The following is a 27,460-nucleotide window of genomic DNA, read 5'->3' on the forward strand; positions in this document are numbered from 1 at the left end:
TAAATGCACAGCCTGATGTTAGTGTGGGTATTGTACATACAGCTATTCGCAAAGAACTGAAGATGTGGAAGATTTGAGCGAAGTTTGCCCCAAGTGTGCTCAGAAAAGCCAGAAAGAAAGATGTTGTCATAACCAAGATGGCTATTAGACAGTTCTTCACACTTCCTATAGTCCATACCTTGTTTCCTGTGACTATTGGTTATTCCCTAAGTCAAGGAAAGCTTTAGAGGATACAGTTATGAAACAATTGAAGAACTGAAATGGACTGTGATGATGGTCATTGCCACGCTCAAACAAGGGGACTTCCATGGTGCCTTCCAGAAGTTATTGGAACGATACAACAAGTGCATTACAACTGGAGGAGATTACTTCGAAAAGGACTAGAGTGTTATGTGTGTAATATCAGTAAGCGTACCCATACACAAAATGTCTTGAAACTTATTGAATACACCTCGTATTTTTATTTTAAAACCAGATAGTTCCTTGAATGACAAAATAGCGCCTAAATACACTCAATCTGTTTTAACACTGCATCCCATCTTTTATCTCTTGGTTTAGTGACGGAAACTCCTTCATAAATATTTTAGAATTAAAACCATCTTTTGTATTTAATAGAAATAAAGACAACAGAGATTCGCGATCATTGATACTGAGAAAATGAAGTAATTCCTTTCGAACTTAATAAAATGAGTTTCGCGCTAAGACGACGTATTTGTGTATGGTAAGACCAAAATGCACTGTCTGATAACATTTGAAATGATCACTTTAGAATTTTGAACATATCTAGTTTTTAATAAAATTCATATATTCTGTTTTTTTTTACTGCTTTTTCTTCACTCAAATCAAGGCTACTTGGACGTAAGAACAATTGGACAAGGATGCTATATAGGAAGTAGTAACAAGATGTTTGTTCACGCCACACTTGAACTTCTGCATGTCAAGTGACCTGTGAAATAATTTAAACATCTCGCAGTTTGGGCGAAGAAAATAGAAAGATTTCTGGCATTGAAGGAACTCTACAGTGTAAGGTGGGATTTTGTAGCATGCCAGGTTAGTTGGGTGTATTTACCTCGATGGAGTACAAGTGTTTTCTGTTCATTGGCGCACATTTCATTAAAATACTTCTGAAATCGTCACAGGAGTACAACATTCCAGCGATGGAGTAGGGGTTTGAATTTGGTTGATAGCGTGAAAATGGGCGGTTTTTGGACGTCATTTGATTTAGAAACGAGCACTTACAAACGATACGTTATGGAAAACGCTAACCTACACATATTTCCCTCTACTATCTAACTTAATATATAATTAATAAGTTTTAATATATTAACTTATTATAATTATTAATTTCATAAAACCATATAAAATCCATAACTTTACCAAGCCGATTGAATGTCTGCATGCGATATACATGTATATTCTCGTGCATATTTATATATGTACATGTTTGTCTGCGCATATATATGTTTATGCATTTGTGTGCGCATGTTGTATTGGTTGATATATATATATATATATATATATATATATATATATATATATATATATATAAAAGTAAACGTGTATGTGTGTGTATGTGTGTGTGTCTGTATACATTTCCCTACGCAATAACTCTGTCAATTTTAAGTCTACAGCCTCGAAATTTTATATACAGAGTACTGAGATTTCGGAATATATTTGTGATCGGTTTTCAGCCAGGAATTTGGCTGTTAAGAAGTCAAAGTTCAACGTTTGACCTTTGGGAATTCTACCAAACCCCTCCGACAATTTTGGGTCTAAACACTTGAAATTTTGTGATATAGGTTCCTTGGACATGGATCTAACTTAATTACTTGATTTAGGCCCAAAACTAAAAATGTTAAGGGGTATAATAGGTGACAAAGTTTAAAAAAATTGATTTCTGCGGTCTCTACCAAATTACTCAAAAAATTTCTGATCTAAACATTTGAAATTTTACATAAAGGGTATTCAGCGATAGGGCAAGCTTTTTAATCGGTTTCAGTCTAAGATTTTTCGTTACCAATATATAAATGTATATATGTATGTATATATTTATGTATGCATGTATGTACTTATGTATGTATGTATGTATGCATGTATGTTTGCATGTCTGCCTATTCTTTCGACAGAGGCGACGGATTTTACGATTTTTAAAGTTCGACCTTTCAGACAACAAATATCGAAGACTTGGCTAAAAACATTAATATCTTCACCTTCAACTGGGCACTTTTCTACATGGAGGTCACTTTTTTCGCAGATATTTTTTAAAGTCATCCTCTTCTTTCGACTGTCTAGCATTAATTTAAACATAAGTAACTTCCGGTTTGGCGATGGTCGTAACAGCAAAGACGTTAGGTTTTTTCCCGTCTTTTACTCCTTCGCGGTACGGGTTCGAGTCTGCCTTCCTACTACCACATTCTTTTTTGTTCAGCATACACATCCAAACACCCGGGAAACGCCGGGCTGAAATGCTAGTATATATATATATATATATATATATATATATATATATATATATATATATTGATATGTATATATGATGTTTACTGTACGCGGGTATACACATATATGTATGTATACGTGTACGTTTGTTTATATTTATTTTTATATATGTGTATATGTATTTATGTATTGTATAAGTTTTGATTTTGTGTCAATATTTCTCTTATGTTTCTTTGTATATGCTACATATATATAGAAATATGCCTAATACACCCATATAATTAAGTATCCTATTTGTGTAAATCTACTACTAACAACTAAACAAACCTAGAATTCAAATTCTCCATAAGTATACCAAACTAATAAAGATAAATTAACTTCCCAATAGAAATAAAAAATACACTATATGATTCTGGAAAAGACTATCAAACTGTAGATTTTAAAGGAAACCATAGGTAAATCTTTAAATTATTTCGAAAATCCTGTTGAAATTATTTAGATTAAACTGAACCCTTTATATACTAAAACTTTAATAAAAATTTTAATGAGTTTTAATGTAAAAACAATAAAAAATAAAATAAAATAAAACACGTATATAATAATAATTATGAACCAAAATAAAAACTTAAAACAGAGAAATTAAAAATTTTAAACGCAATCTTTACATGTTTCATATGTTTTAAGTGCGTTTGTCTGTGCGGACATATCTGTACACATGTGTATTTGCGTGCGTGTCTATATGTGTGTGTATGTATGTATATATGTGTGTGTATGTATATATTTATGCATATAAATAAACAGTCAGGCCATGTCATATGCTACTGGTACCATGCAACTCAGTACTACCTGCCTCATGGTCGGCTCACCGGTGACTAAACTGATTCCCCCATCAGACTTGTTTGATGAGGAGGGTGGCTAGTCTCCCTGAAGGATTAAAAACAATACCTTCCAAAGAGCGAATGAACCATTTTCGGGGTCAACGGCCAACTAGCACCATGTGTGTTTGTGTGTATGTATGTGCGTGTTGGGGTGGCGAGGGCTCCGTAAGCCGTGGCGAAGGAAAGCTTTCTAGGAGAAGCAAATCTCTGATTAAAAAAAACCATAAAGCGGGAGACCAGTACCCGCATTAAGCTGGTCTGCAGTTCAACTTGTTACTGGCTATCTTTCTCTTGCTTGTTGCTGGATCTTAACATTTTGAACCGAGAGAGACAGAGAGACTTAGCTGTCGTACAGAGCTAAGACTCTGTAACATCATCTGTGTATAGATACTCCCTCAGGCATTTGTCTATTAAAATGGTCCTGTGGCGATGGAAGTCATTCTGGGGCTCATGGACGTTATCTGTCTGAGGGAGTGGCACTCGCCTGACAAGACGTTGCAATCATCATCATATACATAAAAAATAAAAATAAAAGCTAAAATAACTACGATTTAATTAGCTTAAATGTTCTAACCTATTAAGATATGAATAAAAAAAAAATTAAATATCAAATCCAATATAACTGAAAGAAATCAGCGTTAATTTCGAAACAAAAGATATAATTAAAAATAAATAATAAAAATAAATAATTAAACGAAAGACGTCGTGTTTTATTGATAGACAATTTAGTTAAACTTTCCTTCAATAGTTGAACTTGACTTATTATATTGTTGACACCATGCCAACTGTTTTCTCCCCTTCTTTCTTCTTTTTTTTTCTCTGTAACCTATTTATACCCCCTCTATATTACTCCTACCCCTTATCACTCTAGAACTTTTCCCTAAAACTATCCTTTTAACCCCTACCCCTTCTTTAACGGAAATTTGATTTTTGTAATTAAAACCCATAAGAACTTCATGCTAGTCATAGCATATTTTCTTTCTTCAGTTTGAAAAGGTCTGGAACCTTTTTTATTTTAATGTTTCTTGCCTGATTAAATCATATGTGATTGAAACGGTCTGCACATCATAGCAAGATGTAACTGCCATTTTTGAAAAAAGATTCAACAGACCAGCCGCTGCATTTCTTGTGTCTAAATCTTTTCAATAATAATCTGATGTTCGCGTTAAAAAGAGAAGTAGAACAAACAAATATATATGATAACAAACACATAAATTAAACACTGAAGTAAAATTAATTCACAGACTACTACTTTTGAAGCAAGAGTTATCGTTCCTTACTTTGTAACATTAATGATTGGCTAGCCGTTACATTTCCTCAAACTTCATGGCAGAAATGAAAGCAAAGATTCATAGACACTGTTTGATTATTGATTTGTTCACTATAGTTTCGATTGCTTCTGTCTCAATAAATTCAAACTAAGTTAATTTTAAACTTAGCCACTGAACATAAAAAGGCTTAGTTATAGAATATTTAAATATTTCTAAAATTGATTTAACGTAATCTAGCCCAGGCAATGTTAGCCGGGTACACTAGTATATATACGTGTGTTTCCCCCCCTTCTTATCTGTGCCCTATTTCATTCTATCACTTCTTGTAATAGTATTTTTATTTATTTCTTTATTTTATTTTACATTTTTTGCAGATTTTCACTTATTCCCCCTTCTTTAATATCAACGATGTCAGGACCAATTCAACTTACACTACTATCCAAAAATAATTTAGTTTTGTTTCACGTATTATAAAACCTTCAATAATCAACGATAATACATTCAGACTCTGTGATCATCACGTTATTCGAAATTAATTAAGTCCCACAATTCTTTTCAAATTTAACCTCTTTATAATCAGCCTAACAACGTGTTGCTTTTCAATCTTATTTTCCGTCTTTCAAAAAGCTTATCAGATTTAGTCGAAAACTCAAGAAAAAAAGGTTAAGTTTAAGAAAACAATATCTTAAATATGCTCACCTACTTTGCATTTTGGCTTTTGTCTTTACTCACTTTTAATCCCAACACAATTGACCCGGACACTAAGCTGCTTGACCCTCCTAGATTAAGAAAACATCCGTTAAATAATTAGTCGACTTTTAAACTCGTCTTAAATGTTATTTTCATTTACAAAGGTTAATTATAAATTTTGAGCCTAAAAAACGGGCATTACTATAGCTTATCCGTCTCAAGGACTCTTATAATAAAACAGTGCTTTTCTAACACAAATTTCTGTACGATTGGGCATTCTCTCTGGGTAGTTTTTAAACGGTAGCACATATTTTTCGTCAGTCTGCACGGCATCAACTTTTGTAAATGCCTCTCCTAATTTCATATTTCGCTAAATAATTTTGTGAGACAGGTATTTTTTTGTTGTTTATGTCATTCGCCCCGAACAAAACATTGAATCTTAAGCGTAAGGAGCAACTACGATAGAAGCCAGGTTTATAAATACAATGACAACGAAAGGCAGAAAGCAATATAATTACCGATATATCACAGTAAATTAAATTTTTTGATATTTTTTTTAATTATTTATGTTAAAAAAAAATAAACAGCTAGCTGACTGGTTTCGCCTGCACTGAACAGAGCTGTGTCAGAGCTGTTTTTTTCCAAAATGAACCCAAATCTGGTGGCTTTTTTACATGGGCATCACCACATATCAAGGCCCAGAGACCACTCGAGCATAAGGGCTAAGAGTGTGCAGCAGTCAATCGGATAATATAGTAATCGTTAGTAATGGAAATTCGGTAACATTGTTAACTTAAGTGGAACGGCTCATCAAAAACTTATTTACATTGGACTTGAGGACAACCATATTGTAGTCAGTTGGAAATCAGGAAAATGGAGGGTAGTTCCACAGGCGTGCAGTTCGAAAGAAAGAAGCTTTGTTCATGGAATCTATGTTTAGGTTTAGTCACAGATAAAGAGTGGGGGGGGAATTATTGATAGTTTTTTTTTAAATAGACGAGTGTTTCTTGTGATATTTATACGATGGGGCATAGATTGAGCTCAGTCGAGCAGTTGCCATGAAAATAACAATAAAGTAGAGACAAACTCACAACATCTCTTCTGTACGATAGAGTTTTCAGGGAAGAGAAAAGGACATCCACGAGGCTACGAAGTCTATTTTGAACTCTCTCAAGACAGAACAAATCCTTTCTAGCAGCTCCTGCCCAGATGTTGCAACAGTTCTCCATCATTGGACGTACCTGACTAATTTTATACATGAGGAATTGCATCAGCAGTGAGATATCTACTGGATCGATAGAAAGATTCAACCATTTTTTCAGCGACCTTGGCAACAGATTTGATCTAAGTGATCTATTTCAGATCAGGAATAAAGGTCAAGGCCAGAAGCTTGTCAAAACATGAGGCCTCCTCAAGATGAGAACAATTCATTTCAATTGATGCCAGATGGGGATCAGAGCGTTGATGATGTAAAGATAAAAGCTTGGTTTTAGATGCATTAAAAGTAGCGAGCCACTCCTTTCCCATTGTACCACGTGCTCAAGAATCGGAGAGAAATTCAATTTTTAACTGCATCTTTCTGCTAATTGCCAATATTAGTGAAAAAGAAATCAGCACTAGCAGACCACGGTGAGAAAAAGGCACTCTTTCCTGGGTGTGGGATGATGTTAAAATACTAGATATAGAAGATGGAGAATTAGAAAACTCAAGGAAGCAGCACATATGGTGGATGACAACGACCTACTAAGCTGTCCACATTTGAAATCCATAAAATAAAAATCTATACGAAGAGAATAAGAGAAAAAAACGGGAAACATAATTAAATAAAGGTTTCTCTTTTTAATTTTTAAACCCTTCCACAAATTCTGGCCAACCCAAGGGAGATAACCCCCTCCCCTGAAAACACACATAAGATGTCTATCCAAGGTTTCGTAAATTTAAAAAAAATGTGAATGACTGTTCAAATAAATGACAAGTAGCCAATCCAAAGACGGTAAAATACAAATTATTAGTAAAAGTGAAGGAATCAAATGTTAAAAAAAATCCAAAGACATACCGTTAATAGTAGACACCCCGAAGAAATCCAAACAGTAGAATTCTGTGAAATTAATCAAAAACCGGTTCAAGGAGAAAGATGAGTCCGAAGTATATATATAAAAAGAATGAGAAATTGTCAGGAAAGCGACAAAATGGTGTCGACGCTTATATTACACTAAAACTTAAATGAATAAAAAATCAGGGGTTACTGAACTACTTGGACAACACAACAGACATTGTCACAATGACCCAGACAAAGTGACGTAATGTCGATACAATTTTTAGCACACACACACACACACGCACACACACATACATATATATATATATATATATATATATATATATACAGTATAACTCCTATAATTTCAACATCCGCTTCGTTCAAATAAGAGGATGCGGTTCAAGTTTCGTGATAAAAAATGTGCTGCAGTTAACCTTAATTTTCTAAGAATAAAGAAATAGTAAATGAAATTCATTGCTATATGATACTTCAAGTATATATATTGCAAGTAAGAATTGTTAAATATTATTACCAGGAACAAAAACATTGAAAATTAATCAAGTCTACTCTTACTTGTTAGGCATTTATTTCCTAAGTTATCATCTACAGAAATCATACATTTATGTAAAATACAGTTTCGTTTCATTTATTCATTGAATGAGTCTCATTGCAGTTTCTATTTTCATCGATTGAGCTCTCGGGCGCTGCCATTGTATTCCGTAAGCGATCACGTAAATCTACAATTTCTTGGTTCTTTAGCTTCTTTATGATTATATCTCTTCGGAGTGGCATTGCTTGCAAAACATAGTTGTCACAAAAGTAAGGACTTTTTTCTAGAAATTTTATAGCGGTCTCCATAGACTTTTCTGCATCATCCCATGATATTGCTTCATCAGAATGTTCTTGGTGATTTACATTAGGGTCAAGAGAATGGGAGCTGTCGCTATTTTCATCACCATTACTGCCTTCATGATATTGATCAGTAGTTTCCTCATTTTGCTGCACCCACATTTCAAGATCATTTGCATTAAGTGATTTAAGAACAACGTGTTTGGTCGGTAACCGTTTGGTTTCAAGAATTCTTTCTGGACCAAATGTATTCTCTGATTCTTTCAGTTTAGATACATTTGGCGCTGAGCACAATTTACCCCATACTTTTGTTAATGTCGAACCTGATTTCATGCACTTGCGAGAGAATATATTGCATCTTTTATAGTACAATGGCGCTGAAAATCGCTTATACTCACGGTACTATTTATAATATTCATCATGAAATCGTTTCTGTAGAAACATTTTAAGTTCCAAATAATCCCTTGATCCATAGGTTGGATGAGAGAAGTCACATTAGGTTGTAAGTAGGTGGTAAGTAGCACACAAAAATATTCCCGCAAGATGACACTAGTTCTGACTCAAAAGGATGCGCTCTACAATTGCCCAACTTAATCATAAGCACTTAATCAGGTTTACCTAATTAAAGAAAACGCCCCTGGACAACTGGCAGAAATTCTTGCAAAACCATTTTTTAAACAACTGTTTATTCATCCATCCATTTTAATAAGAATAATAGGATACTGGCAAAGGCGGAACTCCTTTCAATGCTCGGAGGACACTTTGATTTGCCGATGAAAAGAACCTAAGTTTATGAGTTCCAGAAGCATTAGCGGATACCATCACTGTTAGTCTTTCTTTATTTAATTTGAATCCTTTTATTTTCTGCTCCTCGGATCCGGTTAATGTTTTTGTAGGTAAGCACTTCCAATTTACGCCACTTTCATCAGCGTTGTAAACATCCTCTGGTGTTTAACCATAATCGGCAATTATCATCTTGAAACACTTTCATTTGCCGATGAAAAGAACCTAAGTTTATGAGTTCCAGAAGCATTAGCGGATACCATCACTGTTAGTCTTTCTTTATTTAATTTGAATCCTTTTATTTTCTGCTCCTCGGATCCGGTTAATGTTTTTGTAGGTAAGCACTTCCAATTTACGCCACTTTCATCAGCGTTGTAAACATCCTCTGGTGTTTAACCATAATCGGCAATTATCATCTTGAATTTGTCACAATAATTTTATGCTGTGTGTGTATCAGCAGACCGTTGTTCGCCTGACATTGTTAACTGTCTTATACCATGCCTACTCTTAAAGCTCCTAAGACAGACTTCACTGAATTTCATATCTTCTGCGATATTCAACTCTTCCTTAAGAAATTTTGCTTTAGCAATTAACATGGGCCCAGATATTGTTACACCTTCATTCCGTTTTGCTACAAACCACACATGCAATATTCGATCGAATTCAACTTGCTTTAGCCTGCGAAGTCTTTTTTTTTTACTTTTCTTTTATTTGGAGAGAAAAAAAGCAGCCTTCAATATTTCCTCCTTTTTCTTTTTGATGCAAAACAGTGTACTTCTTCCAATCTTATAATCTCTCAAGTAAACGTTACTCTCAACTCCAGCATCAAATTCGTCTATAATTTGAGGTTTTTCGAGTAAAGTCAGTGCCATGTGTTTTCTTTTAGAGTTGCAAGTCATTGTGATGTGTTGTTTTACACTATTTTAAATATAGCAATCTGAAAAAAATAGAGTTAGTGTAAATTAATTATCAGTAGCTAATCTACATTAATTACATAGTACCAACATTAACATTTCTGCGCAATATCTGACTGAGCCAGGTAAACAGTTTTACTGCAACTCCGCATCAAATATGCTAATACAATTTCAATGAGGAGACAGTTCAAGTTTAGAGAAAGTCCAGGTTTAGAAGAAGTCCAAATTTAGAGGAAGTTCAAATTAAAGGAGATTTACTTTATATAATTTGGGGTTGCTATGTTCCAGAGGAAAGGTAACCAGTGAAATTATTTTAGGATTGCTTATGACTGTGTAGCAACGCATTACTACTTATGCAAAAACAAATTAAAAGTATATAGTATATATATATATATATATATATATATATATATATATATACAAATGAAGTTTATGTTGTCAGAATTTCATTCATATATATATATATATATATATATATATATATATATACATATATATATAAATGAAATTCTGATAACATAAACTACATTTGTATATATATATAAATATATATATATATATATATATATGAATATTTCACGAAGAAATCGAATTTCAATTACAAATACAAGTTTAATATTTAGCATTAAACAGAGCCTATATATGTATTTACTTTAGGAGTTATCATAAAATTGTATATTAAATTTTATCATAAATCATACATCGATTAGATAATATAATGCCTTGTTTCTCACTTTGTGCATAAATTAATTTAAAATGGTGGCATAAACCATGTGATAGAATAAAAGAAATAGAACACATATAAATGAATTTAAATTCCATCAGAACTAATATCTAAAAGAAAATAAGACCGTAAATGGAATAAAACAATACTTGTTATAAAATGTAAAGACAAATATATTAAATATGCACCCAAACATTTTAGCAGCATAGAAACATGTTAAAAATATTGTACCAAAACAAATGAAACATATCAACACGTGCAGGGTCATATTTTACAAGTGAACACAACACTAGCTATACCAAGCTAAAAATGCTCCTTTTAACAAAATCTGCTATCTATAATTAAATACAAAGAAAATTCGCACAATGCGAAAACGGGCCTCTTTAAAATATATTATACTTTATTCATCAATCATTAAATGGATTCTGTCGTGTATGTATCATTTTAACCTTCAGATTAATTGAATGCCGACTTCAGTAAGCAATAAAAAACAAATATATTATAACAATTATTTGCTGTTCCACAAATATATCCATATATCTATAAATTGTCTGTGTGTGTGTCTGTGGGTGTACATTTCCCTACAAAAAAACTCTATCAATTCTCAGACTACAAATTCGGGATTTGACATAAAGGGTATTGTGATATTTAGGAACATTTTTAATCGGCTTTCTTACAACTTTGGGTCTAAACATTTAAAATTTTAGATATAAGTTACCTGTACATGGATCATACATTTTAATTTGATTTGAACCCAAAAAAGTAAATATTAAGGGGTAAAAATTACAGGAGTCTATTATGCTTCACTGGAAATTAAGGAAAGCTATCAAAATCAAGAGCCGGGGCAAGATCAGCAAAGGTACCCTCCTCCTGCAGGACAACGCTCCGGTTCACAACTCGCATGTCGCCAGATCAGAAGCACGGGCATGTGGTTATGAAATCCTTCCCCATCCTCCCTACTCTCCTAACCCTGAACCTTCTGACTTTCATCTCTTCTCAGCTATGAAGTTATTTTTGAAAGGAAAGCGTTTCTCAGATGATGCAGCTTGGATTTCTGAAGTCACGTCGTGATTAGAGGACCAACCTTGGATGTTCTACAAAAACGGTCAACAGAGCAGCATCAAACGATGGGAGAAATGCTAACTCTGGGTGGTTTCTATGTAGAGAAAGACCAATAATTGTGCCAAATTTCATTGCTCTACTGCTATTGGAAGTGGGTCAGGGCCATTACTTATTGCACGCCTTACTTAGTAATAATACGAAATATATAATAAAAAGTAGAACGTCACATTTTTTTCTCATTTGTGGTTGATTCCTTGTACAAATAATTTTTTCTACTATTAAATACATTCCAAGCGTAAAAGTTTCCATTATTCAAGGATTTATGAATTTCATGTACTTGCAGGTTAGTGCGAAAAACAATCATTAATTTCCTCAGTTACTCGGCAAAATTGCAATGTTGTTTAACAGTCATATTTTAGCTGAGATTATTCGACTAACGAAACTTTTGTTTAATCTGTCGAGATTTCAAAAAAAAAAGCGAAAGACGACACAGGAGCGTCTTGCAATCACGAAAAAAATTCTTATCGTAACTCATGCCGGATATAACCGACTAAGGGCTAAAAGTATACGTTGAATTTTACGCCTTATCAGTGAATGCAGAGGTTTTCCTTGATTTATGTTTTTTTGGCGGAAGCTGCCCAAAAAACATTTCGCTTACAGATCATCTTTACATAATGAGCGGCAGATGGACGTTATATGCCATTAAATGCGTTGATAATCTGCACGCTACAAGCGATTTATTCAGCAAAATCGGACTTTTTTTTTAGTTATGGAAGGCCTTAATCTTTATGAATATTTATCCGAATATATGCACATATTTCCGCCCCGATGTTACCAACAATATGCCTCGCATCATGGGTAATCGTTAATAAAAATTGATGACGTGTAAATTCCGTAGAAAGCTTTAGAAATCATTAACTCATATTAAGACACAAAATCATTTACATGAAATAAAGAATATTTTCTTTTTCACTGCTTAAATATTTTTAACGTTCTAATATTATTTGCGAAACTCCACGTCTTTCTCTTCATTCTTTTACCGCCTGTTCTTCCTCTTTTTTCATCATCTGTATTTTGTCAAATATTTCTTTTTTTATGTTCACTCTCGACGCAACTATTACCTGTACAAAAGTCAAAAACGCCCTAAGATGGAGTACTGTCGTCACATCTGGAGTGAGGCATCTAAGAATATAATTTTCTGCCTTGACAAAACCGTCTTAGCAATTTAGTGGACGAGGAAATTTTCTCCTCACTTCTTTGTCACAGAAGAAGTGTTGCAAGAATGTCTCTGCTCTATCGTTACTGTTAGGATTAGTGCTAGACTGAGCTCCAATCCATGGTCTTCTGTAAAACATTCACTATAAATACTCATCTAGCTATAACTACTGCCACTCACTCTATATCCGTGCCATGCAACTAAACGAAAATTTATTGAACAGAGTTTCTTTCCTAGAACGGTGCGTCTGTGGAACACACTATCGTATGATTGCTTACTATAATATGGTATCTGTTAAATCTAATTATACCGTTGAACCATCCTCTTTAATAATCAAACCCTACCCAGTTTCCGTATTTACTGATCATGTTATCTAACAATCTACTTAACACTTAACCATTATCTTAAATTTGCATGCGGGCTTTGTCTTTATCTTCCCAAGTAAAAGCAAAAAATTATGTAAACGTTTTTTAGGGTTCTGCTTATGTTTCGAATATTATAGCAATTCTAGCAGTACAACGAGCCTCTGATCAAAGTCTCGGTCAAAGAGGAATATTTTCCAAATGTGCGGGTTGTAGAAATAAATAGTTTATTACTGTAATAAGGACTTGCCTATATGCTCGTAATGGACTCTTCCAATCATTATATCAAAACGTCGAGTCTAATACTCTCGTGGAGAATTATCGCGATGCAACGCGAAACTACAGAATGCCAACTTAACAGTAAAAAATACAAGCAACCTTTCCTTGTATTCACTTTCTTTACTCTATTCTATATGAACATGTTCGTTCGCGTATTTCTTGACAAACTTCCAACAACTGGCGTTGAGATATTCGAACTAGCAACATGGTATTCAAAGGACCCACTTCAACAAGATCAACTTGTTGTGACAGAAAAATTTTAGTGTTAATGTTTGTTTTTCGGCCACATGAAATTAAACGGTTATATTATTTCTTGTTCGACCTTAAGATATGCACCATGTTGATTGCTAAGAAAGAAAACATACTATGTGGAAAATAGTAAATTATCCTTTACATGTTCAAAATCATAATTATTTTCTTTTCCTCTTTCTTAATGGACGAATAAGAACCATGGAAGACAGATGAATCTGCATAAAAAAAGCAAAGAAAAGACTACTGCAAAAAAGAAAACGAAGAAAGACGGGATGAGTTGGTCAAATACTAGAGAGAACAACAACAGAAACAGTAAAAACAACAAGAATGATAACTGCAGCAACAGTAAAGAAAAAACAAGAAAACAAAAATAAAAACGATTTCAAAATCCTATATTGGGACAACAAGATAAAACATACTTAATACCACAAATTTAAACACATAAGAACCAAGTCACGAAAAGTAACATAGTACTCTCAGAAAACGCAATCTGGTACGCTATTGACAATTTCATATACGCTCTGAACGAAGATCAGACTTTCGGTTCATATTTTTAAACGTATAATACTGACTGTGCTTATTGCTTCAAAATTGGAATTCACAAAACCGGACAAATTAGGGTATTACATCTTACTGCGAAAAATGTATGTTAACTTTTTTCTGAAATCGCACAACTCTTAATAGAACTGTTCAGACCCAATTCGTCATTATTTCACACGAGGTGGAGATGCCTAAATTTAACCCAGAAAAATGACGAGGACTATTTAACCTTTGCATCAATAGTCAACAAGTGTTGCAACGATTTTAAACTAACTGAACTGAAAGCTGGCGAATTCAAATCCCTGATATTTTATAAGGATTGGTATCGGCAAAAGACTAAAATTCGACGCCAAGTTTTATCTTAATAAGAAAGTAGTCCAAACCTAATACTAAAAAAGTGTACAAAAGATTGTTAACGATTGATAAGCGTTAACAAAGAGTAATAAAAAAAAAATGAAGAATCTGACGTCGTGTACTTGAGAAACATAGGACAAGAAGCAAACCCTATTCTTACAGAAAAATATTAAAGAAAGGGAGTATTCTTTCCATACACAGAAAATACAATTCACTAAAAGTCAAAATAAGTCATGAACAAATCTGTTATCAGTATAGAGCCCTGCATTGGGAGTAAATACTGTCCATGCCACACAAAAATCTGCTGGATTTGTGACTGAATTCGTCATAAAAACTCCCTTTGTAGTGCAAAGTACAAAATTAAAAGTCAAATATGACATTTTATAACAAAAGTAAAAAAAAAAGAGAAAACATAAGTAAATCTGTGTTAATAAAAATATTAAATAAAAGCGTGAAGTTTCAGTTGGATTGGGGAAATTCTAAAGTCAGAATTAAAAGAAAGTTTTCTTGGAGTTTTTTCAGCCAATCTTGGAAAATTCACAGAAATATCAGCCAGCGTCAAACTCAAAGATACGCTAACAGTATTGAAGAAGAAAAATGTGCTGTTCGCCTCATTGGAGAAATTGAATGACTAGAAAATACCGACATTTTATCGAAAGTAAAATTCAGCCTGCGGGCAGCCCCTATGTCAAATCGAAGTTAAACGAAAACCGTGGTTGTAGTTTTGGCTCACGCAGAAACCAAGATGACTTACATAATAGCGGAAACAGACAGCCTACTCCCAATGAATTCTGTGTAAACCTCTTCGAGCAATCGCAATCGAATGCATGGGTGTGGTAAACATTTTTAAATGGATTAACCCCACCAAAATTGAACCGCACGTATGCTTTCATTAAAATTAAATTAAAGCCAAAATGCTGTCAGGCAGTTATAAGTAGGACGTCAGTAAATACTCGAATCATAAGATTGAAAACCCCATGGTGAGAAAGTTCTGTCCCGAGAGAATCCAAAACATATGACAATCATTGTGAGCAACTCTAACAGAATCCAGAACTACAAATCCTCAAATATGAAACCTCATATAAGAATACTACATTTAAATTTCAATTCAGAAAATTTTTATTCAATGCTACATTGGAGTTTTCTTAAATAATCGTTTTAAGTCTTCCGATTGACCAAGCAGTTCTGCTATTGTTAACTGTTGAAAACGTAATTTTTTATCTAATTCTCCGTAGACATTTTTGAAATATTGGTAGATATACACTTGCTTTTGAATAGTGAATTGTATTTTTAAATAACGTTGTATATTTTTTGTATACTAAAAGTATTAAAATTTGTTGTATATTAAAAGCATTAAAATTTGTTGTATATTAAAAGCATTAAAATAATATGTTATGAAATTAGTAGAACAGAATAAATTATCTTAGATCGATTTTACGATCTATCTATCTATCTATCTATCTAACTGCAGAGGTCGAGAAGAGAGGGATATGATGATGTTTTCATAAAACCTATCAAACTATGACAAAGCTAGATCATATACAAGCTTAACGGAAGTTGATCGGATCTACGTGTGAGTCAGGTGATCAAGTTAGCTGGAGATCAGAGGGGTTGGAACTTGGAATTGAAGCAGAGCAGTTAGGTTTACGATTGTTTCCACTCCCCTCTTGGGAGGGAGTAACTTGTCTCTCAATGTAGGCTTAAAACCACAAGAAAATAAACTCAGTTTCCAATTCCATCTGCGCGACATCCTGGAAAGTGAAATAAAAAACTAATATGAAAACCAATGGTCATCTTGGAATCAATGTGTTTGGTCCCAAAGGTCCGAGCTCCCTCCAAGAACAAAATGAAGTCAGGATGCACCAGCTTCAGTGAGCAGAGAACATAAAGGTATGTCGAAGATACACATAGGACACATACACGCACTCATATGAACATTAGACGATCACGAAACATAAAAAGGATTCAGAAAGTGAAGAAACACTAATAGACATCCAGTAACATATTTAGGACACGTCACAAACAAACACGAAACGTTTACACCTGTTACATGGGTGCCGTCCATGTTAGATAACGTAACAGGTAAAGGATCTAGTATCCTGGCGGAGTACAGGCTTTCGATGGAGTGTTATTGGAATTACTCATTCACTCGTAATGGTCTCTTCTAATCTATATATCAAAACCACAAGTGTAATACTCTTGTTGGAAGAATCGCGATACAACGCGAGACTATACACTGGTTTACTTAACCGTCTTAAATTCAGACGTCTTTTCTTTGTATTCACTTTAGTGTAGAATATATTCTTTCTGCCTAAACATGTGTGTTCGCGTCTTTCTTTATGACCCTTTTATAGTCACAACAATGACATGATGAATTTCATCCATATCATTGCTTATTACCCGAAAAAGTCGTTGTTCTCATATTTCTACTTGTGATAACTGTCCACAATTCCATAGCGACTGTTATTTTACGTTTTGTACATCGTAACTCTTAATAAAATTCTAACTGAATGCCAACATTTATCTTAACTCAAACCTTAACGTATCCCGACGTACATCTAAACATAGCCCATAGGTCAAGAATATGTGCGTGCACCGCACATGACTGGCAGTCTTATATTTTCAAAAACCCTCTTTTACAAAAGAGATAATAAATCCTTTTGGATTGATGTAATTTTATTTCTACCTCATCAATAATATCCGTTTATTCTGTGGTTAGCATTAAAAACCGTTTCTGTCTTTAATTTTGTTCTCGTGATCAGACAAATAAGTATATTGTCAATTAATTTTATTTATTTATTGCGGACTATTATCCTCATCTTTTTTGTTGGTGTTTTCACGACTTTTCGGCAACTCTTCCTCTGGCCTTCGTCAGTTGGTAACCCCGACGAGATAGAAATTTCCTAACTGCATCATCAGCAATTACTGGCTTCCATAGTTGTTGTCGTCTTATCACGTTTTGGCCAAGTAAGCCCCTGGCCGGCTTTGGGTAGGATTAAAACTAATATCTTCAGACAATGCTCTCCTGGAACCGTAACAATTCAACGTCTCTAGTCACTGTGCCACGTGCTCCGAAAGGCGATCAAGGTTGGATTTTTTGGTCTTATAAATCCACGTTTATTTATTATATGATCTTCCATGGTCGGGTCCGTACCGAACGAAGACTAGACAAATAGTTGTCTGAAAATTCGTGAAACAATAACTAAAAAAGATGAGGATAAGTTTACAATAAATAAACAATACTCATCTCAATAATGAATTCCAATTAATAATAATATATATAAGAATATTGTCCGTGGCTCGATCATCAGTTTGTTTGAATTAGCAACTTTACTAATCTATCATTTTTGTAACAGAAATCACATTTTTCACTAACCGCGTTGCTTGAATGGACGCATCGTACAAAAAGGCTATGGACATGTGTTTGTATATCATGCGTACGTTTGATATATCATCTTTGTCGATATGTCATATACAAGTGTTTTAATCATTAAACGCGTATATAGTATAGCCGTATCTTATTTTATATTCGTCAAAATATTTCTGTTAAGTGCTCTGCTCGTCGGCCTTTTTATCAGTCACGATTGAATTTCAAATAATATTTTAGGATGCGTCCGTGGCCCTTCGTAGGCGACTCTGTCGATCCGTCGATGTGTCACGCAAACGTTTCAAGTAGCATTCTCATCGGTATGTGCGCATATTGAATGGACATATCTTGGAATATCCGTCCTAGCTACACTTCTACAAAGGCTGTTTTCTTTCGAGCGAGTAAAACAGAATAAATCCATTGTGTGACGATTCGACCTTTTGTAGTTAAGTGTTTCCTGCCTTTGAAGACATCTCGTTAAATTCCCCCCCCCCCATCGCTTTATTTACACGCTAAGTACAAGTTTCTCAGATATTCGACCTTCGTGTTTATACACAAACCGCTTATTCTTTCCTTTCGCCTTGAAAAAGAACCGTTATGTATGTAGTAGTAATATTCCAATATGAACAAGTGGCGCAACGGATAAGCGTGCTAAGTAATGATTCAATATTATATACATTAAGTAATAAGTAACCATTGCTAAGAACTTTCCTATTATCCTCTGTGAATATGAAACAAATATGAATTTCCATGAAGAGTGTTTCTTTCCAAGCACGTTTGCACGTGGAATACAATTTAGCTGGGCTGCGTTTTGTTTGACTGCAATATGGTCGTTTTCAAATCAAACGTTTACAAATACTTGCTTTAATAAATCAATTACTGCATATTACAGCTTTTGTTTCCAATCCTCCCATGGTATGAATCATTATCTAACTGCCAATTCCATCAAGCCTTGTCCTCAACTGACCTTTTAACTTTGGAAATTAATGACTTAGAAAAGTTTTCTTGAGTCTGTCTTGATATAATCTTTTTATATGCTTAGTTAACTTTAGAAAGTGATATCCTATTTAAACTTACATGTAATTAGAGAGTCTAGCTTAGTTGTGTGGGTTGGTTCCGCACTTTAGGTTTTGGTTTTGGTTTGGTTGTTTTTGTTTTACGGCACATAAACCCTTTACGGGTTATTTAATGCCGAATCCATAGATTTTGAAGAAATTTTTTTTTAATAGAATATATTTGTTGTTTTCAATTCGGTTTCTATTTAACCCATAGTTGGGCCCCTAACAGGCACTACCAATCCGGGTCAGAGTGGACCTGGGAGCAATGGCAATTAAAGGGTGGTTCCACACTCCCCAAAATACGCAAGCTGGGTCCTCACAACTGGATATAGTTTAAGGTCATATCCAGGACCCCGCATTTTAGGATTTTTCGTAATATGGCTGCTGTTTTTAATGCTCTTACTTACAAGAGCCATATCTGCTGTTTGTAGATGTTGAACGCGAACCAGAACACGAACACCACGATACTATTGTTAAATACAAACGCATAGAAAGGTAACATCAGTATTTGATTACTTGTAAGATTTAACTTGAGAAAAGTTGTTTGATTTTTTTTTTAAATTTTATCCTCGTTACACCGAAACAGATAACACAAAAAAAGGTCGCAATACTATTAAAACGTTATAGCCTTTTGTGAGATTGATATTAGGTAAAATGGAAACAAGTGATCTTAATACCAGAGTTCGAAACCTACACGAGTCAAAAGAGTAAAAATGTACGGGTTTTATAATTATGTATCTGTTCTGTAATTGGTCCTTGGTCAATGTAGGGGAAACCCTTCATACTGAGACAATTACTATTTATTTGGATACTGCTAAAGTGCCCCCTTTTTTGCCTAGCTGCTTTTCACCCACATTAAATACGACCTTCATAGGAGGTTTAAAGCAACGCCATTTCTGCAAGTCATCTTTTTGATTGACTACATTTAATTTGAACGCTTAACACTTCCGGTCGCATCATGGCGTAGAGGTAAGACGTCAGTTATTCTTTCACTTTCTTTTCCGCCTTCGCGTCACGGGTTCGGGCCTGCCTGCCTATTACCACCTTGTATACACCTACAAACAACCGGGCAACGCCGGACACTCAGGCTAGTAATACGATAACATAAAAAAGATTGGTAAATACGTTTATACACAAAGTGATCATCAACAAAAAAAAAATTATCAAGAAATAGTAAACGTAAACACCATTGAACATTTGTTCAAAGAGAATTATATTTTGATTCCAACAATGATTTCGAATGTTTTTTCTTTGTTGCGAATAAAAATAATACGAAAATCAATTCATCTTAGTTACTCACTCTTCTGGAAAGTTTTTTTTTTATGAATTTTCACAAATATTTTTTCGCCGTAAAGCAGTAGAATTAAGATAAAGATGGAAATTTACATATCGAAATCCCGTTTTATTCATTTATTTCTAATCTTATATTTTATTTTTTCATTTTTACATTCAATATATGAATGTGTCTGAAAAAGGGGGAAGAATTGATATTTTCTGGGTTGGAATTTATCCATTTTACTCTTATCGTTAGATAGTTTATCATTTTTGAAGTAGTACTTTTTTATTTTAGGTCCTTATATCAAGAAGCTGCAAGCCTTGTTTGGGGCAACTTCTATAAACAAGTTATATTCATTCAAAATACTTTTTTTTTTTTAAATGGACGGATTAAAATGTTAATTCAAAGTTACCCAAACAACAAACTAACACGTGACCGATCGATATGGAAACAAGAAAAGCCAAATGCTATTCAATTCATGAAATTTAAGTCATGAAATGTTGATGATGATGATGATAAGGAGCTAAAGGGTCGTACGGCGGAAGAGGGGGCATAATCCCTCTGTTTTTAAACCCATGGCTCGCATTGCGCCAGAGTAAACATGAAACGTGTAGAGCTTCTTCATCTTTAAAAATCCCTCATCATCGTTGAGTGTTTCTTCGGATGAGTCATCTTTAAAGAGATAGATGCGTGTGAAGTCTCGCCAAGTCACGTTAAAATCACACGCAATGTTTGCTGAATTCATCAATCCGAACACTCCATTCTTTAAAACGCTCCACCGACCACTAAAGTAAAAAAAAAAAAATTAATTGAACTATTTCTCAACTCCCGTCTGCTTCCGTGCATCGTTACTGCTCTCGAATTGGAAGTGGTTATCCGAAATTAATACCGGATCTTCACAGGAAGAATTTTCTTTCATCTTTCTAAAGAGGGTTCAAGTTCTAACTGATCTCTTGTCCTTTGATTAGCTGACATTAAGTTAAACATCGATATTACATGGATTAAACGGGAAAATAAGAATTCTGGCTTGGGCGCTTTGATTAATCTATTTATAATTGAGATTTTGTATCTGTCTGCAGCTGGAACTTACGATCACTTCTACATCTGAGGTCAAACCTATGCTATTACTAACTTTTAAAACTTAATTCAGTTTACTGTATCTTTCAGACTAAATACTATCTTTTAATACTTATTTAAAGTAAGGATAATTGTAGTAACAGTTCTATAATTATAATGCCATATTCGTAAGCGTTACATACTCGTTTTTGTGGGAAGAGAGTGGCGTAATATCTGTTTCGCGCTCATAATAACATCCTCTCAAGGATTAACTTCTGTATTTGAATCTTTTAGAGAAATGAGGCGAGTAACCTATTATGCTGTTATAAACTATCTTCCTAGACACCACATCTTCCTTTTATGGGGTAGTATCCGTTCTGTTTTATTGAGACCATCCTTTAATGCCTTTTTCTCCTTTGGGAAAATGGTGTAGGATATGTTTGGTAATTATGATATAATATTGTCGTTTATATACATATTTTATGGCTCAGATTTCTAAAAAATACGTGCTAAAGTATATACATTCTGATAACCGTGGTTTTTATAATCAAACAACAATTTGTTAAATCAACAAAGTTTTATTTACATTACAGTGACAATATAACCAGTGGGAGTTAAAATTAAAGTAAGTAGCCAGAAAAGGTCACACACATACACCTATACACATATGTGGTTGTATACTGATCTTGTAGTATAATTTCATTAAAGTATAAATACAGACCCTCACAAATATATATATATATATATATATATATATATATATATATATATATACATAAAGCTGAATGTGTGTGTGTGTGTGTGTGTGTGTGTGTGTGTGTGTGTGTGTGGTAACGAATAGACTCCTATATGGTTGACAATTTAAAAAAAAACTGATTACATATAATGATAGAAGTTGTATCGCGACACAGGAATGGGTATGTTTGATCTGGCAGAACGATGGTTCATTTAAATTGTGGGGTCTGCGTTCGTGCATGGTCCACAAAGTATGGAGATAAAAAATTTAAAAAATAAAAAAAAACGTTTACAAGTGTTTTTGATATAGATATACATAAGAATACTTTGATAAGTATGTTTTAACTTAAATAGGGATGGTATTATAAAATTGCGGGGTCTGCGTTCGCGCCCGGTCCCCATAAAATGGAAATAGACACAAACTTTAATAAAAAAAAATTCATATCTATCTGCGTAAGTATACTTTGATAATTATGTTTCAGTTTGAAGAAATATGGTAGAATACAGTTATGGGGTGTTCGTTCACACCTGACCTCCATAGAATTGAAATATGTCACAAAGTTTAACAAGGTTTTTTAATATAGATCCACATAATATTGTGATAAGATTTTCAGTGTGAACAGGTATGGTATAATAAATTATGGGGTTTATCTATTTTATTTTTTTACTTTCATCATATTTTGCTTTGTTTTTGATACCCCCAAATTCGAAGCTATCTCTTTACAACTCTTCCTTTTCATAACCTATCATACTTTCATAAATCAGAGTCCATTCTCTGTAGGCTCTTTTTGAACCCAGTCAACGACGGGTACTTTTGCTAGTATACATATATGTGCGTGTGCGTGTCTATTAATATTAATGTTATATTAAAATTTCCCTCTCTCTCTCTCTCTCTCTCTCTCTCTCTCTCTCATACACACATTATATACAGGGTGGCCCATTTAAAGATAGCCCATCATATCTAATCTTTCTTTAATTTGTTTTGGATTAAGCGGCCCAGTTAAAAGTAGTCCAATCCATCTAATATTTCTTTAATTTTTTAGATTAACCGACCCATCTAAAAGTAACACGATCGCTCTAATATTTCTTTAGTCAATTTTTAAAGACTAAGCGGCTCACTTAAAAGTCACCCAATATATCTAATCTTTCTTTAATACATTTTTTTTTCAATTTAGGTTTCCTAATTTCTTACAATCAACATTTAAAATGTTTTAGGTGTACTGTTTTCGCTGCAGCAGAGAATAGTGATTCTGGAAGCCTTTCAGAACAATAAGCAAAGTTTTATGGCCACCACGACAGAATGGAAAATTGTAGATATAGACCGTTACATACTCTCGAAAAGTTCCAGCAAAAACCTAACAGCCAACCGTGGTTTTCTCCGGAATGTACTGCTGCCATTGCGCTCAGAAATCACTTATTCAATTGCTTCCAACTTAATAGATGCAATGAGACTAAAATCAAGTCAAGTCCAAAGTAGTTGAGCAGCGGCTTGGTTCCCACAAGTTTTGGCAAATAGTAAACAGAATCCTGAATAGAAGCGTGTGCTCTATTCCAACTATCATCAATGGACCTGAGGTAATCTCGTCAGCATCAGACAAAGCCAAACTCTTTGACAAGAACTTTGTAGCTGATCCTACACTGAGCAACCAAGGCCGCCAACCCCCAACATTTTCTCCTGTATCAGAAAACACGCTATGTTATATACAAATATATGTAGGTGATGTTGACAAGCTAATAAAAAACATTGATTCCATTAAAGCAACGGGTCTTGACGGTATTCCAATTATAGTATTAAAAAAACTTCAACCAGAACGAGCGCCAACTCTTACAAAACTGTTTAAACGTTGTCTTAAGGAGAATTGCTTAATATCATCCGGGAAAATATCCTCTATATAAGAATTCGGGTGATCTTTCATCTCCCTCTCAGGACAGGCCAATAAGTCACCTATGCGTCATGAGTAAGTTGCTGGAATTTGTGTTAAATAGAGAAGTTCTTTTTTTTTACACGGTGGTCACCATTTACCAAGGCCCGGAAGTCACTTAGGGATAAGGGTTATTGCAAATACAGTACGTTAGTGTGTAGATTTGATGAAGTGTTTACTTAAGGGGGCAGTTCATTAGGAATTTGTTAACGTTGGACTTGAATACATCCAAGATGTGGTCAGGTGGGAAGCAGGCAGACGGAACAGAGTTCCACAGGCGTGCAGTTCTAAGAAAGAAGCTTTGTTCATGGAATCCACGTTTTGATTTAGGCACAGATAAAGAGTGGAGGAAATTTTTCACAGTGGATTCAGCTAGACGGGTGTTTTTCGTGAAAGATTGGAGAGGGGGACCAGAGATTGGAGTTCAGACGAGCACCTGCCATGGAAATTACGATAAAACAAGGATAGGCTTGCAACGTCTCTTCTGTGGGAGAGAGGTTGCAAGGTAGAAAAAAGGGCATCCCCCACTAAGCCACGAAGTATATTTTGTACTCTGTCAAGACAGGATAGGCTGTTTTTAGCAGCTTCTGCCCAGATATGACAGCAGTATTCCATACTTGGACGTACTTGGCTTTTAAATAGATAGAGAATTGTAAAAGACAAACCCAGAAGCTTGTCAAAACACGGGGCTTCTCCTAGACGAGAGCCACCCATTTCAATTGATGTCAGATGGGGATCAGAGCGTTAATGATGTAAAGATACGAGTTTGGTTTTAGATGCATTAAAGGTAACCAGCACCGTCTTCCCCCACTAAACCACGCGCTCGAGATCAACTATCTCAGCAGAAATAACCTTCTTAGTGACACACAATAGGATTCCCATTCTGCTAGATCTACAGCAGATGTGCTTACAGTTATATCTCATAGAATTAGCAAATCTCTCGATGGAAGAAACCTTTCTAGGGCAATCGCTCTTGACATATCAAAGGCAATTGATAGGGTATGATATACAGGTTTATTTCACAAGATCTCCAGACATGGTATAGCTGGAAATATCTTATTATTAAATCATTTCCCTCTAATAAGTTCATAAGAGTAGCAGTTGATAGGCAGAAATCAGAAGCTCACAGTATTAATGATAGAGTGCCTCAAGGGTCCATCCTGGGCCCAACTCTCTTCCTGATCTACATTAATTATCTTCCAGCTCACATCCTTACATCATTGCGTAGACATCTATGCTGATGACACTACCATCTATGGTAGCACATGTAAGACCGTAAACGACCAACCTTTCTCCAATTCTATCTCCTCTGATCTTAAGCATGTGGTACAATGGGGAAAGAAGCGGCTGGTTACATTTAATGCATCTAAAACCAAGTTTTATCTTTACATCATCAACGCTCTAATCCCCATCTGGCATCAATTGAAATGAATGGTTCTCGTCTTGGAAAGGCCTCATGTTTTGACAAGTTTCTGGGCTTTATCTTTACTCCTGATCTGAAATGGAACATACATCAAGGCCGCTGGAAAATGGCAGGATCCTGCTATCGATCTAGTTATCTCACTGCTGATACAATTCTCTATCTATATAAGAGTCAGGTACGTCCAAGGATGGAGTACTGTTGCCACATTTGGGCAGGAGCTGCCAGAAAGGACTTATTCTGCTGTGATAGATTTCAAAATAGACTTCGATGCCTCGTAGGAGATGTCCTTTTCTCTTCCCTGCAACCTCTTTCTCACAGAAGAAATGCTGCGAGTTTGTCTCTGCTTTATCGTTATTTTCATGGCAACTGCTCGATTGAGCTTCAATATATGCTCCCTCACCAAACTTTTAGAAGAAACACTCGTCTAGCTGAAAACACAATAATTCTTCCACTATTTATATGTGCCTTAACCTAAACTTAGATTGCATGAACGAAGCTGGTTTCTTTCGAACTGAACGCCTGTGGAACTGTGATCTATTTTCCTGTTTTCCAGCTGACTACAATATGGTTGTCTTCAAGTTCAACGTAAACAAGTTTTTGATGACTCGTTCCACTTAAGTTAACAAATTTACCGAATTTCCATAACTACCGATTACTATATTGTCCAATTGACTACTGTCCACTCTTAAACCCTTATCCTTGAGTGGTCTCTGGGTTTTGATGAGTGGTGATGCCTTTGAAGAAAAAAATAATAATGGAGAAAAAGAGAGAATAATGTTGTGATTTTGATCTATCCAATTCGTGACGAAATAAATTTATTCAGATACTATATGTTTCTGTGAAAACGATGAAGTCTCGAAGTAGTGTCAGTGCAGGATTCTGTAATTATGTATTCTACACTCTTGTAAATATACACTCTTTTAAATATACACTCTTGTAAATAAACACTCTTGTAAAGATACCAGCGTGTTATTTCATTTACTATAGTCATCAACTTCTTACTCTATGTTGATTCAACCAATCTCTGAAACTATTTAAAATCTTGGTGAGCATATAGTGTAAGCATTGCCTTTTTTCTTATGCGTTGCAAATTTATTTACATACTGTCTGTATACAACACAAACACATATATTTATATGTGTTTATCTGTATGTACATTAGGCACCGCCAAAACTGGGGGGGGGGCAGGTCAGTACTTTTTGACGGACCGTCTTTTTAAAAATCTACCAAAAATCAGGTAATTATATGATCAATACGAAATTTTCAGCGATTATTAGGAGAAGAATGAACTTTATAACAGTGTACTTATTTTTCATAAACGATATTTATATATATATATTTTTTTGCTTACAAAACCCCCCTTGTTTTGAAGTGGGAACAAATATGCTTAAAATAATCATCTGAAACTGAACAAAACATATTGTGTTGTTGTAACGGACAGAATTATAGATTAAAAAAAAATTGTTTGCATACCTTATTTTGACGTCTGAATATCAGAACTTCGATTGTGTTTAATTATCCCGCTTTTGAGTTTTGAAGTGTGAAATTCGGTAAATATGTTAAGTAAAATAATTAATTTAAGTTAAGCAAAACAAAAAAAAAATTATATTTATACGAAAAAAGCCATTTTAAAATTTTTGATAAATAAATTAACAATTTTTTTTTAGCGAGCCGAATAATGGATGACCATTATTAAACAGAGCATGCTTTGAATAATCGATACAAAAAAAAAATCGATAAATATTGTGCCCTTTGTGTTAAAAATAGCATCATTTTTTTCGATCTCGTTTGAAAACGTTTGCCGCCTTTCGACTACGGTGGACCAAACGCGCTGAAATAATTTTTTTTTATTCTGCTTTAAATTGCCCCCTCCGCCCATTTTGGGGAGCCTGGCCCCCACACACATACACATTAAAAACCAAACTCATACAAATGGTCACCCATCTGGTACTGGCCAGCCTCAGCTTAA

The sequence above is a fragment of the Euprymna scolopes genome, chromosome 10 (assembly GCF_053919585.1).
Source record: "Euprymna scolopes isolate OS-2025 chromosome 10, ASM5391958v1, whole genome shotgun sequence".
Taxonomy (NCBI): Eukaryota; Metazoa; Mollusca; class Cephalopoda; order Sepiida; family Sepiolidae; genus Euprymna; species Euprymna scolopes.